Raw genomic sequence first — 6,000 nt, forward strand, 5'->3', positions numbered from 1 at the left:
ATTCAGAGATGATGCTTGCTATTTTTGTATTATTCATTGGGCTACAAATTGCACAAACAAACACACACAAACTGTAATGATTTGCATAGGTTCACGAACGCAACGGAGACAGCTGTTGCTGCTCTGGCAAACACGTGCTTCCCTTCCTCGGGTTACAACGTTCCATGAACATTGAACATGTTTGATAGGAAGAATATTATGTACTTGCACGTTTATCAGCTGGCATCATCGTTCAGAGGTATCCTTCCGTTTTTGTTTTTGTCGTTGCTTCGATGATGGCAAGCGGGGGAAAATGGAATGTAAATTATGATTACCTGCCTGTTATTAGCCGACCTACTGTATGTTATGGCTTGCTTAATGAGACACGGGAGGTTGGTTGAAAAAATTAGTTGTTTATTAGGTTTACCCTTGCAGGTGTGTCGTATGATATCATTTATGACTGCACCTTTTAAGTGCTCTATGATATTGTTTATTAACATTAACAAGTAATAGAGTCCAGATGTTATATATATATATCCCGCTCGAAAAGCATAGCTGAATCCTTCCAAGGAAGTAATTCTATGTGGCCTTTGTAGAAGTCGGTTTTTAGTGACTTTTTATTTTGGGTCACAGTCGTCGTCTTCATCGTCGTCTTCATCGTCGTCGTCGTTACTGAAATTGAACTGAATACCTACCAATAAAAGATCAATGTGTTTGTAAGGGTCGTACACTTTGCGAAATAAACTATCGAGATTCAAACGATTATGAATATTAATCACAAGAAAAATTTAGGAACCCCATTTGCCTAATGAATCACGATGATGTTCAAAAATAATAAGATGTATCAAACCGGAATCGAACCATAAACACGTCTTTCAATGCAATGAAAATTTAGGAGACCAAAAACATACAACAAACGCTCGTGGTACGATAGTCGTTCATTAGGCATCTTGATGAAATTCACACAGTTCGAAAAAGTAGTGTAAGATTCTGTTTAATATGATGAGCATGAGCATTGACGACCATACATTTCAGTAGTTGCTACTCCGTGATTAAACAGATTTAGCGAAATTTGCACAAAGAACCATATGAATGGGGCTTGGGACTAGCAATCCATTCTTAGTGTACAAAATCCGGAGAATCCATATTTTTAAGGTCAATAACGGCGCCGTCCTTACGGTCATCGGGGAGGGAAAGGATTGTTATTTCAACAACCGTTGCTACTAGAGACCGAGTGTATGATCTTTTAAAACCTGTTAAGCAAATGACGCGACCCTATCAACTCAGTAATGTCAAGAGGCTTGAGTTTAGCCCACGATCTTCTGCTCAGTAAGCAAAAACGGTCGCTCTAAGGCCACCGTATCCCTTACATCACAACAAGCTTCGACCGACGATCGTTTATTATCAGTTACAAGAAGCAATAAAATGAAATCATCCAAAGTTGTTTGTTCTCAACCAGTTTCCAAATCTATTTAAAGGGCGAACACGAAATTATTGCGACAGGGAAAATGTCATGCCAATTTTCTTATAATGTTTAGAATCAAACCAAAATTTTAGGGTAGTTTTATACATATATTTACTTCAAAAATCAAAAGAAAAGTTAATCGATGGAGCCTTGAGTGTAAAATTGAACGCATTTTCGCTTGATGCCCTCCATCAAAGTCTTTACAGTGTCATCCGGTACCAGTTTCTCAGTTTTTTTTTTCCATTTTCTTAACATGTCCTTTTCGTCTTTGACTGTCTTCTTGCTCTTCCGAAGTTCCCGCTTCATTATTGCCCAGTACTGCTCCACCGGGCGCAGCTCCGGACAGTTTGGCGGATTCATGTCCTTTGGAACAAAATGGACAGAATTGGCCTCATACCACTCCAGGACACTTTTAGAATAGTGGCATGATGCCAAATCTGGCCAAAATAGCGGAGCTTCGTCGTGCTGCTGCAAGAACGGCAAAAGGCGCTTCTCGAGGCACTCAGATTTGTAGACCTCGCCATTTACTGTGCCCTTTGTCACGAAAGGCTCACTTCTCAGTCCGCAAGAGCAGATGGCCTGCCAAATGAGATATTTGGAGGCGAACTTCGACATTTTCTTCTTCTTAAATTTGTCGTCCACATCGAACTTGCTCTTGCCGGTGAAAAACTCCAACCCCGGAATTTGCTTAAAATCGGCTTTTATATACGTTTCGTCGTCCATCACACAGCAGCCATATTTTGTCAGCATCTTCTCGTAGAGCTTCCGTGTCCGAGTTTTAGCCGTCGATTGTTGCCGCTCATCGCGGTTTGGGAAGTTCTGTACCTTGTATGTATGTAGTCCAGCTCTCTTCTTTGCATTCTGGACGTAGCTCTGCGACATGCCGATCTTTTTAGCCAAATCACGGGTTAAGACGCTAGGATTTGCTTTAATCATCCGCTTCACCTTTCCCTCCGTCTTTTTGTTCTCCGGTCCCGGTTTTCTTCCAGCTCCTTTGCCGTGGTCCAACGTCAACCGCTCCTGGAACCGCTTCAACACTCTGGAGACGGTTGAATGGTGAATTTTCAACATTTTTCCCAACTGTCGGTGCGACAGGTCAGGAAATTCCAGGTGCTTGGAAAGAATTTGTTCTCTCAACTCGCGTTGGTTCACCTCCATTTTCATTTAATCGAAAAACACGACTTCGAGTTTGACAGCATGTACACAATACACATCAATGAGAAAGTGTGCAAAATTTGGTTGATTTTTACCCAATGGTAAAAAAGTTATGCCCTGTTGAATGTGTCGCAATAATTTCGTGTTCGCCCTTTAATAGATTCGAGCCGAACCCACCATTTTGGTACTACAAATGAGTGCTATACAAATGTAGTAGTACTGGAAATAAGTAGAATACAGTAGAATAAGTAGAATAAGTAGTAGTAGCAAATTAGGTTAAGAGTTAATTGAATTATTAGTAATAAATTAATCCAAATTGAGCTATCCAAAAAACCAGACCTAAAGTGTATCCCAAGTTAAAACATAATAAATCCAAATCCAAGGTTGCAAAATGTTTCAATATCAATAAAATACAAGACATTATCCTAGCCTTGAAAAGGTTAGTAGTATTCCAACCATCCCAATCCTTTTGTTCGGTTCTACCGGGTCCTTTTTGTGTGTCTTCCACCTAGAACCGCACCGCCATGGACGAACAACGGATGTTATAACTAACGAACCGTCGCACCGCCTTAACAGCATCACTGTGGAGAGCCGACCAGTTCGTTTCAAAGTACCAGGTTGATCGAGACCAAGCTCAAGTGCAGCTACGCATCGAGAAACTAAACGACGTGTGGACGGAACTGGAGGATGTTCAGTCGAAAATTGAAGATGAAGAGACCATCAATGAAGGTAGGGAACAGAACAACCAAACCCGTTACAAATTCGAATCCCTAAACTTCAAAGTAATGGCTGCTCTGCAATCCTCCTTACCCGCCAATCCTATACCGACTCAAAGCGCAATCCTTGCCCCTGCTGGTTTATCTGGCATCAAGCTTCCCACCATTTCGTTGCCAGAGTTCGATGGCGACTACAATCAACGGCTGGCTTTCCATGATACTTTTGTTGCCCTAATTCACGCCAACGTTGATGTCCCCGACGTACAAAAGTTTCATTACCTCCGTGCTGCCGTTAAGGGTGAAGCGGTACAATTAATCGAATCGATCTCCATCAGCTCTGCCAACTATTCTATCGCTTGGCAGACGCTGACCTCACGCTACGCAAACGACTACTTACTCAAAAAACGTCACTTGCAAGCGATTTTGGATTGCCCTCGCATGAAAAGGAAATCTTCCGAGGCTTTCCATAGCCTAGTGGATGAATTTGAACGCCATACCAAAATTCTCCGCTACCTAGAGGAACCTGTTGACTAATGGAGTACGATTCTTGAGCACCTACTGCGCATTCGCCTTGACGATGGAACCCTCAAAGCATGGGAAGATCACGCCACTACCGTCGATGGTCCTAATTACACTTGCCTCGTACAATTTCTCCAACGTAGGATCCGGGTACTTGAGTCGATGTCCGTCAACCACCAGTCGCAGAACTCCCACACACCAGTGAATCAGTTCCTTTCCAATAGAAGGCCATTTCCGCATAAAGTTGCCACCCACACTGTCTCGGAGGACCAGTTGCCGAAATGCTATGCTTGCAATCAACGTCATTTTCTCATCAAATGTCCCCGATTCGAGATGATGAGTATTCCTAACCGTCTAAGACTAATCGCTACCAACCGTTTGTGCCAAAATTGTTTCCGCCACGATCACTTTGCCCGAAATTGCCAATCCACATACTTTTGCCGACACTGCCAGAGAAGACACCATACCATGCTGCACACCAACTACAACGAAGCTCCAAGCCACTCGTCTGCGCATTGCCATAACAACCAAGCTCTTCATCCGTCTAGGCCATCATCAAATCGAAACCACGCTCCAGTCTCCTCTACCACCTACACATGCACGAACTCCATCCTCAGTCAACAACTCAGCAATCCCACACCACTTTCCAATTCGAATGTTTTACTGTCCACCGTCGTACTTTTGATCGTCGATTCAAATGGTGATACGCACCCTGCACGTGCATTGTTAGATAGTGACTCTCAGTCTAACATAATGAGTGAGAGATTCTGTCAGCTTTTAAAGCTAAGGCGCCAAAATGTGAACGTTCCCATTCACGGTGTTGGTGAAGAGTCGTCCAACGTGAAACATAGTGTTCACTTTTCCATTCGCTCAAGGAAAAATGATTTTGAAATCGACCTCGATTTCCTCGTTGTACCTCGCATCACGATAGACTTGCCTGCTGTGACGTTTCCAGCTAGAAACACAGGACCTATTCCTTGCCGATCCCAGCTTCAATAAGACTGAAGCAATTGATCTGCTCCTAGGAGCAGAGCACTTTTACACCATTGTCAATCCTGGTACCAAAATTGAACAGGATAAGAAGCACATGCTCGTCGAGAGTGTATTCGGTTGGATTGTTGTTGGGAGGAATCAGATGCCAACGTCAGTTCCACCTGTCACCGCCTGTCACCGCCTGTCACGTGTCCATATCAGATCCGCTTCAAGACGCCGTCGAACGTTTCTGGAAAATGGAAGCAGTTAGCAACACACCAAACCTTTCTGTTGAAGAACAACAATGCGAGTCGCATTTTGTTTCCAACGTCACCCACACACACGATGGTAGATATATGGTTCGCTTAACACGCCACCCCGATTTTGATCCAATGCTGGGTGAGTCGAAAACAGTCGCCTTGCGTCAGTTCATGTCGCTTGAAAAACGTCTAGATCGAGATCCTGATTTGAAAATGGAGTACCAGAATTTCCTTTCCGAATACCAATCCTTGGGCCACTTGCGAATCGTTCCAAGCAGCGAGCCCGAACCTTCTCAGGCATTCTACATTCCTCACCACCCTGTCGTGAAGGAATCAAGCACGACAACGGAAGTGCTCAATGTATCGTTCCAACGAAAGTGTTCAATGGATCGATACATTCATCATCTGGATACTCCTTGAATGATGCTCTCTTGGTAGGGCCGGTAGTGCAAGACGAACTGCTCGCCCTCATCTTTCGATTCCGCAAGTACCCAATTGCACTTGTCGCAGACATTGAAAAAATGTACCGCCAAATTTAAGTCGATCCTAAAGACACTACCCTGCAGAGAATATTCTGGCGCTTTGTCCTTGGTGGTCCCATCGAAATATGTGAACTGCTTACGGTGACCTACGGTTTGGCATCTTCATCATTTCTCGCCACTCGTACCCTCAAGCAACTTACCGAAGGCGAAGGACAGGATTATCCACTAGGAGGACCCGCACTGCTGAAGAACTTCTACGTCGACGATTACATAGAAGGCGCCCAAACCATCGAAGAAGCAATCCAGACTAGGAAGGAACTGGACGAATTACTGGCGAAAGGTGGATTTAAGCTACGAAAATGGTCCTCGAGCAACCCGCAAGTTTTGGAAGATCTCGATCCGTCCAAAGTTGAAACTCAAGCTTTCCTGAAACTCGATCCCGAGAAACCAAT

Source organism: Ochlerotatus camptorhynchus, unplaced genomic scaffold (genome assembly GCF_037179485.1).
Source record: "Ochlerotatus camptorhynchus isolate MF236.1 unplaced genomic scaffold, CSIRO-AGI_Acam_v1.1 ptg000045l, whole genome shotgun sequence".
Classification (NCBI taxonomy): domain Eukaryota; kingdom Metazoa; phylum Arthropoda; class Insecta; order Diptera; family Culicidae; genus Ochlerotatus; species Ochlerotatus camptorhynchus.